Here is a 13,881-nt window from a genome sequence, read left to right on the forward strand (position 1 = left end):
TATATATATATTTCTGCATTAATAATTTTTCATTATTTCTCATTTTACTAAATTTATATGAATTAAAAAATTGAATTCATTTTATTTTCTTCAAATCAATCGCTTAATTCGGCTTCTATTGTGATATGACTTCCTATAAAATAAAAACATTTAAAAATAAGTGAACAATTTACTTAAGGTAAAGTAAATGTATATAAATAGTGTATAATTTCTTAAATCAGTTTTTAATTCAAATTCAGAAATTAATTTATAATGTTTCATTGATTTACTTAATTTTATGAATACCAACAACAATGTGAAATTAATTAAAAGATGCTATGATCCTTACCAGTTCTCGATAAAATATTTATATACTAATGTTAGTTTTTAATTCTTGAATCCCATGATCATCGTTGTATGTGCTTAAACATATACTTGATTATCAAAATATAAGATCTGAAGATAACATAAAACTTATCCATTTATTCTTGATTAATTAAAAAAATTGGACTGTTAATCGAACTATATATAATAAAATAGCACGATATTTTACTCCGTATGTAAAGTTGTTATATTATACATACTATTCAAATTTTCGATCTTGTATGGCATATTTTATCGATATACATATCATAATTTTTATTAATAAGTATGTAATCATAGATTCTTCTAGTAAATGATTAACTTATAGAAATTTTATTCCTTGCCAAATTTTTCTTTTAGGTAATAACAAAAACTCACTGCATTTTAAAAAGATATAATCTGTCCATGAAAAATCAGCTCAAATTTCTTAATATAAAATATAAATTCTGAGCAAAACTAGTATATCTGTCTAAAGTTTAGTAATATAAACAGTTAAATGCCGGTATCTGAAAATTCATGTTTGTTTTAGAAATTAAAAAGAAAATTTTATTTCCTATGCAAATGGTGTATTTAATAAATTATATTTGTCTACATTTTTTATAAATAACATTTAAGAAATTGTACATAATATAATATAGAATGTTTAAAATCCTCAGATCTTCTATTTCGACGATAAAGTATATTTGCACAAATGTTGCGATGATCAAAGGTTATAAGAAAAATTATATAATGAAATTTTAATGTAAAATTATGTTTATCTAAATCAAATTTTTAATTTTTTGCATAAAAACTTCATTCAAATCATAAAATTTTTTAAAAAGTGATTGTTTGGTTTGTGCGTTTATATTAATATACAATTTAATAATTAAATTTATAATTTTTATGAATTATAAAATATGAAAAGGTTTATATATTATAAAAAATTTATTATTTTTATTTACATTTGAATATCTAATAAAAATATAGGCTAATTAACTTAAAAATAAAAATCAATTTAATATTTGGAGTAATTAATAAAAAGCATATTTATCGTTAAATTTAATAATTATATTATTTCTTTTAATTAAACTTGAAAAATCAGAAAAACAAATATATTTATTTTTACTTTTATTTTATTAAAATATAATAATAAAATAAATAGTGTTTCATTTCAACTGACTTTTTAACGTATTCTTAAATAATGAAGATAACATTAATTAATTTAAAGCTCTTAACCTATATTATTGTGAAGTTATCTATATATTTCAAAACAAACAATTACAGTATTAGCAATTGTTATCGCACCAATGAAATATATAACACCACTTGGATTTTCAAAAAAATGCTCTGGATATGTTTAAAACTTATAACATTTACATAATTTTTTAAAATCATTAATTTGTTTATATTAATTTAACAAATTTGATTTAAATACATTTAAATTATAAAAGTACTTTAATAGAAAAAATATTTTCTGTATTATATATTGAATAAATCCTAGATTTATTTTATAAAATAAAATATATAGTTAAAAATATTATAAATTAAATACTATAAGTATACCTATTTATATTAAGATTTATTATAAAAATTAATTACAATCTTAGAGGAAATTTGGCAGTTATCAAAATTATAAATATGAATGTACAACTTTACTTTATTAAAATTAAATAACAATTTAGAAGTAATAAATCTTCAAATATAAATTTGACGTTAAGCTATTATTACGTATTTATTTAAAAAATAGAAATGTTGAAATTAGAAACAAAAGCAACGTGAAAAACTTAAAAAATAACGTTTTACTTTTTTTTTTAGAATTTGTAATTATAGAATCATGAATTAAAAAAATATTACATAATACAACTTTTAATATCTAAGTTTAAAATATTATTTATACATTTATGAAATTGATAAATAATTATACAATGGAGTTATAATACTTACAATCATTATGATCTTTAAAAAAACATTTGCGATTTGTTCTTAAACTTTTTTCTGTAGTCCTATAAAATTTTTAATCTTTAATGTTTTAATCTAACTATAATCTATATAAAAAAATAATCTTAAATTAACGTACTCATTTACAACTTCTTGAAAAGCGGACTGCAGTAAGCGAGTTGACTGGATTGGTAATAATTTATTTAATCTTTCTGCTCGTCGCCGACTAAGTTCAGTCCGAAGATCTCCTCTATCATCAATGCTTATACTATTCGAATTACAAATAATATCATCTTCAAATTCTAATAACGAGTGACACTTTTTTTTACACATTTCATTTTGTATTTTCATTATCTTATATAAATCAGCTTCTTTTCTCTTTCTTTTTTTCTTTGATACCTTTCTTTCTTGAATATCTAATAAACGATCTATTCTATCATTTTTAAAATAATTTAATGTCATTTGATGATTATTAATTTCATCAGCTCCGTTTAGAAAATTTATATCAGGATTAAATATTTTATCAACATTTTGTTCTTTTAATTTTGAACCTATAATTGTCAAATTAGATTTTCGTAATGAGTTGCTGGAAAATTGTTCTATGTCAGAATTCATTCGAATTTTTTTATTATCTATAAAATCCGAAGTTTTCGTAGATTCAAATTTACGATGCTTTGCCTCTGATATAGAAGTATTAGCAAGACGATTGTTTTTCATAGTATATCTTTCTTTTTTAGATAAACGTTCCTTTAATATACATTTGGACCTCTTACAACAAAGTATAGAATAATTATGACAACAAACAGGTGTATTCATTGTGTTCAATGAAATAGACACTTTTTCAGAATGTTTAGAATTTAATTGATCTAAACATTCTGTAGAAGAAATGTTATGAGATAATATATGATTAGATGAAGTTCTATTTTTTGATTTTAATCCAGAAAATGAATTTTCAGTTAAATATGATTCTTTTATAAATGATGTTTCATTTTTATGTAGTAAAGATTTCAAACCAGCTCTTGTTCTTATTGATTTTAAATCTCCTATATTATTAAATTTAGAAGTTGTTTCTATATCTGGTTTAGATGTTCGAATTGATTTTTCTAATTTTGATGACAATTTTGATTGACTAAATACAGATGTAGACTTTATTTTTGGCATATTACATTGCGATTTCGTCATTGTTTTTTTCGATTTTTCCAATGAAGTTATATGTAAAGTTGAATGTGGTGAAAGAGACCTATGTTTAGTATAAGGCGAATTTTTTTTTACACGACGGGTATTGATATTTTGACCTATACATAAAATTGTAAAATATAAAATAATCGAGTATCTATTAGTCAAATTATAAATAAAAATTTATATATTAAACAAAAATATATCTTACCTTTCGTACTTGAATATATATTTTCATTACGATTTGATGAACATTTAGTAGTACCTTTTTCAACCGATAATTGAGTATTATTAATTTCTTTCTCCATCTCATCCATTAAGCGTTCTAAACTGTCTTCTTCTTCATGATCTGACATAAGAATAATGTCATCATCATAAATATTTTTTCCTATTTTTCTTTCATGTTCAATATTTTCAGCTGTAATTTCTTTCATTTGATTGACCACTTTTTCAGAATTTATTACAGAACATGTCTTTTTAAAAACATTCTTCTGAGTTTTATCTTTTAAATCTTTACAATGAAAATAATGTAGTGGGTCTAAAATATATTTAAAAATTGATGAAAATATTTGTTTATAAACGAACTTTGTTCATATATAAATACTTTGACAATTCGATTCAAAATTGATGTATCAACGTATAAAATTAAGAAATTATTTCAAACTATTATTTATAAATCGAAACTATTAAATAAAGTCTTTTATTTGACTTAAGAATTTTTAAATAATAACAAAAAGCCATAAATTACAATATTTTTTCTAAACTAATGTTTTCATAAAAAACAAAAAAATCGTTTATACAAAAATTATCATTTATACAATTATTATTTCAAACGCAGTTACTACGTGAAAAGTATTACATTTACTCTAAATAATATAAAAATAATTAATGAAACATAAATGATAATAGTATTAAAGATAATATCCTAATTATTAGCAGTATTACAATTAATAAATACTAAATTGATTAAATCTTAAAATGCAAAAAATACAGTTGTAAGAAGTTCAAATTAATTAATAAAACTTTATAATAATATATAAAGTTATAATAGAGAAATTATAACTGCTTGTTTATGGATAAAGAAATTATCAATATTTGAATTAGAAAAAAAAAACAGTTCTTACAATAAACGACTAATTACATACCTGAAGAATTAGATTTCATTCTCGATTTTCGGTCTGCTACAATGGTATCAACATCTTTTGGAACGATTTCAATTAAATCTGATTTTTGTTGAAAATGACAAAACGAATTCTGTAACAATCAAATTTTCAAAAATATATACATATTGATTGTTTACTAAATAGTTTGATTTAATTAGAATTCGATTTTTATTGTTTACACCATTCGTGAAATGAAAAATTTATTTATAAATGATTAAAATACATTTTTAAATAAAGATTATTGAAAAAAAAATAGTATACGTGGGAGAGATATTGCGCATTGAATTGGATGTCTTAAAAAAATTAACAACTAATACACATAACTAGAGCGACTCGGTGCTCTCATCTACAAATCACAAACAAATTTCGTTAATTAAATTTAAACTTTTATGAATCTATTGACTATTTATTAAAAATTGTATTTATCTTCAGAGTTTAATTTCAACCACAAATAAACCGCTACATCAAATAAATAAATTGAGTAGAACCTCAAATTATTTATTTCAACGCAGAGCTTTCAAATTATTTCAATAAATCTATTTTAGATTTAAACAATATTTATAAAAATAATTGGCAGCAAAATTGTTACTATTTTAAAACTATTTAAAATAATTGATAAATATTAAATTAAAATTAATTCTTAATATTCTTATATGTTAATTTAATGAATCATAACTACAGTACGTTTAATATTTACGCTTCAAAAGATGTACAATATGCAATCATCAATATTAATTCTAATAACAATAATTAAGTTTTTACGATTAGTAATATAAACATATAAAATTCATTGCCAACTAAAAACAACAGAATATAGGGTACCTTAATTCCATCATTATAAAGACTAATCTATAAATACAAAATGTATACTAAGATCATTAATATGAGGTCACAATAATTCATCATTCATTCATCATTCACAATAATAGTATTTACGTCTCAAATAATTATTTATTTTTACACATAGTGCTTTTTTTCATGAAATTTAAAATTCAAAGTAACACCAAAAAGCGTACGGTCCTATTTTTTATTCAGCCAATATTAAACATTTTATATGCACTAACTATTTTAGGACCTGAAGATCTATGGCTGCTTATGATTTATCTGGATTATATAATATTCTATTATAGTAATCAACTGAAAATTATAGTTACCATGCATACAAAATATTCCAAATTTAATATTATTATCAGTGACTAACATGTTGAACATTTTTATCTATCTAAATATGTATATTAGTGAGCAAAATAATGTAATAATAATTTATTCTTTGACTTATTTATTTATGAAATCTGAACCATTAATTCGGCAATGTATTTATTTATTTATATTTTTGTTTATTAAAAGTTTTCTTATATTAAAATTCCGATATTTATTCTTTTGACAGAGGGAAATTTATACTATACTCTGTCAACGTAATCATTAAACTTTTTATCCAACATCAGATCTAACACTCTAGTATTTCATTTATATTTTTATTGTATATATGTTCACTAGTTCTATAAGCTATTTACCCACTCTAATATTCTTTTTGTAAGTGGTCAAACTTCAACAATGCGATATGCAAACTTCAAATATGTTTATTATATTCAATCAATTTATTACAATTATCAATTTTTATTGATAGTTGTATTTGAACTTTATCATCTCGTCAGTTACATACACTATTTTACATTTTCAAAACATCGACTTGAAATAATTTCTTATCTAGAATCAATCAACGTATGAAGAATACACGTTATATCTTTACTTGTTATGAAATTGAATAATATAAACATAAATATTATCAGAAGTACTTCCAAGGATGACGTCAGTTTATTGTAATAAAGATAAGTATACAGAGGAATTCTGATATAAATCACAATAAATAAAAAATAGATTAAAAATTTCAGATTTATTACATCTACTATATATAAAAAATATAAAATTAATTTAATTTAACAAAATCATACAATCAATAATAATTAACATAGAAATAAGTAACGCAACTGCAGTTGTATTTGATTATCTTAGCAATATAGAAGTGATCATGGTAAATAGAATATTTTTATGTTTTTTTTTCTTTTATAATTTTTTAATCTTTATTTAAGTTTTTAATTATAAAAAATTTTATAATTTTTAAATAAAGATTAAAAAATTATGGTATTTATTTTTTATAATATGGTTAATAATGAATACTTGATAATAGTTAAATAATTCTTTATATATGTATGTGATAGTTTTACGAAATTCGAACATTTTAATCTCCCAGTTTTCGCTAGTATATAACAAAACAAAATTAACTACCTTATTTTAAAGAGATGGTTATATTGCGTTAGTCACGAAAATTCTATTATAAATAATATCGGACTTCATTACTCATTACCTATAACAATTACGAAAAAGTCGCGCATTTATGTTTGCATATGTTAATGTATTTATTATATCCAATTACATTAATCTTTATTAACTTTTTATCGAATTAAATTAATATACTGTATATGAGGAAGTATTTCAAGAGAGATTTAAAAAAATAAACAATATAAGTTTTATACTAATTTAATTAAAATTATATTGATTATATTATTGAGATTATATCTATACAACTAATATATATAATGTTTTATTCTTGATTCTGCATTATACGAAATTTTTATGAGGATTTCACTGTCCTTTTATTATAAAATGAAGCATAGTATAAGGGAAAAATTTAGGTAGTACATAAGTTGATATATATATATATATATATATATACTTCAATTTGTGTTCAATACAGTTCAATAAGGGGGCAATAATCGAGGAAATAAAGATTTTGCTTTGTAAATGAAAAAATAAATATGAAAGATGATAATTGTCTAGCAAAAAAACAATTGTTACAATATATTGAATTGAATTTGACAGCTGATATATTGCTTAAATTTTTAAATACAAAGATAATAAATTATTAATATAAATTCATATAATAAAACGTACTTGGAAAAACTAAACATTGAATATATATAGATTCTTCTTATGCAGCACTTTTATTTATCTTTGTCCATTTATAAAGGTGAAAATTATTGGTTGGTAAAATTGAAAATATTTATTTCCAAGTTAACTGAAATGTTGCTATTTAAAATCACGAAAATACCTTTTTAATTACATCAATGTAAATAATGATATAATAGATAAATTAAAATTAAAGAAATTATTTTTCCTGTGTTCTATTTTGAATTCACTAAGTATTTTTCAATGAATTAGGTAGGTTATTTTTATTAAGTATCAACAAACATTTAAAATTCTTTCATGTAAGTTTTATATGTAATATAACTTATTTATAATATAATTGTAAAAAAAATGACGTCAAGAATCAAATTTCTTAAATAAACCGCAAATATTAAAAAGAAACAATGAAATTAAATAAAACTATGTATAAAAGTTCCTATTAACATTTATTATAATTTTACATTATAAGCATGTCTGTATTAAAACAATTTTAATCTAAAATAATTTAAAATAATATCAGATAAAAATAAGCGTAAAGCAATTATTTATAGGATCATAAGAGAAAGAATAATTAATTAATTGTAAATAAGATATACATGTTTTGCTATTTATCTCATTTTTTTTTACAATTATTTAATTGAATTACAAAAAAGTTATTTTTATAAAATATAAAATTATATTAATGATTAATGGCAGTAGATATTTATAAATTTATTTTAATCAACACTATTTAAGTATAAATAAAAACATAAATTAAACTGCATATTTAATAATTTGTAAGTAATTTTAATACGCATTTTCTTATTAAAATGATTTAAATATTTTATCGTTTCTTTTATGGATATGAAGGTGGTTTTACAAATAAACAAAAACTTATAATTGAAAATTAAAAATTTTTTTAAAATTGCATGTTACAACAAATTTTTTGATAAAAATTTATAACTGTTTAGAAATGTAAACGCTCATTATGATTTAATAATCTAAACAAATATCAATAAATAAAATTTCTTAAATATAAATTTTTTCTATTATGTAATAAAAATTTCAAAATAGATTAAAAATATTAATTTATATAATTATATATAATTATATATAATTGGTTCTTTTATTAAATTTTCTTATTAAATAAAAAAGAAAAATTCTGAATATCATATATACTATCTAATATCAATTTATTATAATTCGAATACCTTATTTTGTAAACTGAATTTATTATTCAAAACTGTACTGCAATCAGAATTTGTTGGTGTTATACAATTATATGGAGATTTACAATTGGAAATTGATAAATCTTTAAGCAGTGTTTTTTTATACTGCAATGATTGAAGTGCTGCTAATCTTAATGCCTCCAAATCTTCATCATCATTATCATTATCTTCATCATCATTAACATATGCTTCTTTGCTATTTTTTAAATTAGTAAATGAAGATTTTGCCTACAACATACACAAACAAATCATTGAAAATGAAATACAAGTTTGTACAATTAATATTAATCTTCAACAAATTACAAACTTATTCAACATCTTACGTCCGTAAGTTTTATAATCACATTTTCAGACTAATTGTACTAATGTAATAATTAAAAGTAAGTTATTATTATAAAATTAAATTCAACATTTTATTCAATAGAGTTTAATATTTCATAAAATTTTGATTTTCTTCTTAACAATAATTTAAAATATAAATTTTATTTCATTATTAGCTAGATGACATAATTCAAAATAAAAATTAAATTAAAATTAAAAATTGATAAAATATATGATTAAACAATGCTTTAAACAAGTATTGTTTGCATATATAATATATAATTGGTCAACAACATTGATTTTTCTTACTTAAATTCACAAACTACAATTTTATATTAAAATGAGATATTTTTATAAAAATATTCTTTTATAAAAGTACCAATAAAGTTAAAACAAATTGCAGTTTAATTAATTATAATATTTTATGTTACAGTATAATAATTTAAAATATTATTAAATGTTAGTTTTCAATAAAAAATCAATCATTAAAAATATAAATTTTCAATGAATACAAAATTAAATTGATTTTAAATTAAAAAATATAAAAACTATTTTGCTTTAATAAAAATATTTTATAATAGTAAGAATAGATTTTGATTTGTGTAAATTATAAATAAACTACAAATCTATTAAAAAATTACAAAATACTATTTGACTATTTTACACTATAAATCCAATAAATATTATCAATGTAATGCTTACTTTCAATTTATGATTCATTGCAATTTTTTTTTCTCCAAATATTTTGAATACACTTATTTAAAACAAAATATTAACATACAATAATTATATTTTGACAACATACAAATTTCTTTTTTATAATAGTATTTAAATATTCAAAAATTATAAACTAAAAACAAATTTGTAAAATGTGTGATTTCACACAACTATAATTTTTTGGAATGTAAATAAAAACGTATATTTATATTCTCTTGTCATTATAAAATGTGACGGTTTTGTAAGGATCCATAAATTCCTTCATCCAAACGTTGTTTAGGTTAATGCTTAATGTTGGCATTATTTGGATACTTATATAGGATTTTAAATGGGAACAACAAAATATCACGCATGCGCATATCGTATCTAACTGTGGAATATTAACCTGTACATAATAAAACTAATTAACTATGAAATCTATGAAAAAAATATTTTTAAAAAATTATATTTAAGATATGAAAAGAAAATAATTTACAAATTAATGCAAAAAAGCTTTTCAATATAATGTTTTGAAAGTTTTTCTATTAAATGATATAATCCGATCATAATATTAATGCAATAATTATACAAATCGATAATCATTATCTAAAAATAGTATTAAAAATAATAAATATACAATGTTCTCATATAGAATGAATAAAATAAACCACTATAAGTAAAATATCATTATTAACTATTAAAGCAATAATGAAACATAGCCTTTTCAATATACGTTTATTATTTTAAGAAAAATATTAAAAATCTATTAGGTTGAATAATCAAAAGTCTCAATAAATTTTTAATTATTTTATGAATATTTATATGGATTATATAGTATGTATTATATATAATATAATACGGAAGTATTTGTAATACCGAGTATAAATATTCATTTAAAAAAATATAATAAATATTTTAAAGCTTACTTACACATCGTTTAAAGAAATGCTTTTTATGTAAAAATTTCAGAATCTACTTAGAACCAATTTATTTTCTTCCTCTCGTCTATTATTCAACTTTTATTTTTCTACATTTTATGCATTTATAGAAAATATAAAAAACTTTCATAAAATTTGAACAAAAAAGAAACAAAATTCTATATATTAAAACTTAACTATAAAATTTATTGAGAAATAATTAACTAATAAAATATTGTTCATCTTTACATTTTAAATAAATATTAAAGGAATAAACATACGCAATATAAATAAAATATTTAAAAAAATTTTATTATTAAATAAAAACAAATTTAAAATAAAAAATGTTTTTAATATTTAAATAACTAATATTGTTTTTTTGGGATTCTTGATTATATAGCTAAAACCTTCAAATTTTCAATTTCATTTTTTCTCCAACAAATTTTCTAATATTTTAGTTTCACCAATTTAAATTATTACCATTACGAATTACAATTTTAATTCTCTATTATATTACTGTAAATTCAGTATTAACTGAGTATTTTTTTTTTAATGTATATTTATTCAAAAACTATAATTACAAAAAATGTTTTATTCGTTAAAAAAATAATAATGAAATTTACTGTAAATGTATGGAAGTGTCAACTTTGTAATCTCATTTTACCAACCGTGTGTCTAAGCATGCCATGAAATTTGGACTTATGTGAGGTCAATTCACTGTCTTCTTATTCTACTTGTCATTTATAATTAAAATTTTAAATTAATATATATAAGTGATAATTAACAGAATGTTATTTATATATCTATTTCACTTTTCTTCTTCGAAATTTTACTATTTATTATAGTTTAAAGTAATTTATTATCTAGTCACGCATATCTTTACAAATACAAAATAAAATATAAGCCAATACTTTTTCAAACTATGCTAGCATTTTCAATCAAACAAGCAACTCAATTTTGTTAGTCTCGATTCAAACGTAAAATATATAAGAATATATTGGAAACATTAATATTAATTAAAATTTGTCATGATATAATTGAAAATAAACCTTTGTCGCTTTCAACAATATGCATAATATTATAAGATCCAAACCTTGATCCAAACCAATGTTTATAAAGTATTAACTGTATTATTAATTAATATTTATTTTAATACGACATAACTAAATATATAAATAACTTATCCTCTGATTATTTTTCGTTTCATACCTGCTGGCACTAATATAAATAAACTATTTATTAATTATCACATATTTCTAAGAATAAGTTCATATAAAAGATCTATTTAACAATGTTACATATACGGAAAATTTTTGCGATTGCTATATCTGCTTCGTATTTTCTCAAATACCTATACATATAAAATTCAGAAAATTTCCATGAAATATTTTTAAAGTAGAAGCTTTATAGGCGATCAGTTTTTACAAACAAATATTACTTTGCTATTCAAGAATTTTTCTCCGAAAATGTATAATTGTTTTCTCCGAAAATGCATTTGAAATTGGAATTTGAAATACTAAAGCTCTATGACACGCGCGAAACTAATTCCGTATGCATATGTATATAAACAATATTAATACATATATTCATATTGTAACTTAGCCAAACCCAATTATTATACTAAAACAAAATTATATTTCGGTATTGTAGGTGAAGTTAACATTTGCGAATTTTCATATAAAAGGTAAATAAATAAATAAAATCACGACTTTTTCACTTATCAATCGAAAAGCTTTGTATATGATTCATTTTTGTACTTACAATTTTATAAATGATATGGTATACAAATGAATCAAAGACTATTAACACGTATTCAAATAAAATAAAAAATACTTTATAATGTAAAATAATTCGCTATTCAATTTAAGTTTAACACCTTAAATACTATATTGGCAAACAGATGTATATCAGCATAAATATATTGTTTGGTTATAAGTACCATAGCTACAATAGTAAATATCTAATATTTATTGAAAAATCTCGAATTACACGAAGAATATAAATAACATTCAAATATAATGGAACCAAAAATAATAAAGATATCTTAATTGATAAGTATAGAAATTCCATTTTTTTTATAAATACAAACAAAAATCCATATATTTCCTGACACAATATTGTATATATCAACGTTGATTTGTATTTATCAATTAAAATAAAAAAATAATAATCGATTTTTATTATCTAATAATAATATTGTAATATCTTGAAAAGTATGAAAATTTTCATAATTTTTTTATGTAAATTATGTATAAATGTCTTACTAATTTTTGTATATTTTTGAGAAAATATAATACACTATTGAAGTGCTATTTTTATTTTCTAAAAAAATTACTATAAAAATAATAAATAAAAAAGATGGAACATAGGTTTTTGTATATTATAATTTTTAATATATACATTAACATTTTTAGAAATATAGCACACAAAAAAATATTGACATAAAGATTAAATTCTACATATAATAGATTCTTTACTTTAGTTATTACTATAGGAAATCCAGTAAGTTTTCATGATGTACTTTATATATGCATATTAAATATATATAAGATTTTACGACAAGTAGATTGAAAAGAACATTATTATTTTACAATAATAAGTAAACATTTAAATATTAAGAATATTTTGCAACTATTTCAATAAAATAGAATAATATGTACGTTTGAAAGTTTTAAAGTAATATAAATATTTACATGCTTTAAAAAATTATTAAAAAGTCTAAAATGAAGAAAATATAAGAAAAATTAATGTAATTATTGACATTAAAATATAAATTAACTTTCATCAATTAAAAAAAAGTAGAATCGTAGTTTTTATTTTATAGTGCGCATGCGTTTTATAAACCATAATGTTTTTAATATTATAAAGTTTAATATCAATTCTATTTTTATTTAATATGTATATATAATGTTTTGACTATGTTTGCAATATTTTAATTTATTAAAAAATTATATGAATTTAAGCTGCTAAAATTTAATCCGAAAATTTTATTTCAATTTTTTTATTAAATATAAAATGCGCAAACAAAAATGTCGTTATTGTAATTCAATAAATAATGAGCAAATTATTTATAAAACTAGTCGTTTTATAACTATACACCATTATTTTTTTTGACATTGTAACATATTTAGATTTTTTGTGTGTAGTACTTCAAAAATATTACGATTGTTTTTTGAA

The 13,881-nt window shown here is 19.9% G+C and overlaps 1 long non-coding RNA gene across 1 annotated transcript; it reads right to left on the reverse strand.

Annotated features, from left to right (window-relative positions):
• Window positions 1-34: 34 nt before the first annotated feature.
• Window positions 35-2,755, reverse strand: LOC105368148 (uncharacterized). Its single transcript, XR_913096.1, has 3 exons — window positions 2,399-2,755; window positions 2,266-2,324; window positions 35-133 (listed from the first exon to the last, which is right to left on the reverse strand). It is a non-coding gene; the product is annotated as an uncharacterized LOC105368148 (long non-coding RNA).
• Between the last annotated feature and the right edge of the window lie 11,126 nt (window positions 2,756-13,881).

This window comes from Ceratosolen solmsi, unplaced genomic scaffold (assembly GCF_000503995.2).
Source record: "Ceratosolen solmsi marchali unplaced genomic scaffold, CerSol_1.0 scaffold6, whole genome shotgun sequence".
Lineage (NCBI taxonomy): Eukaryota > Metazoa > Arthropoda > Insecta > Hymenoptera > Agaonidae > Ceratosolen > Ceratosolen solmsi.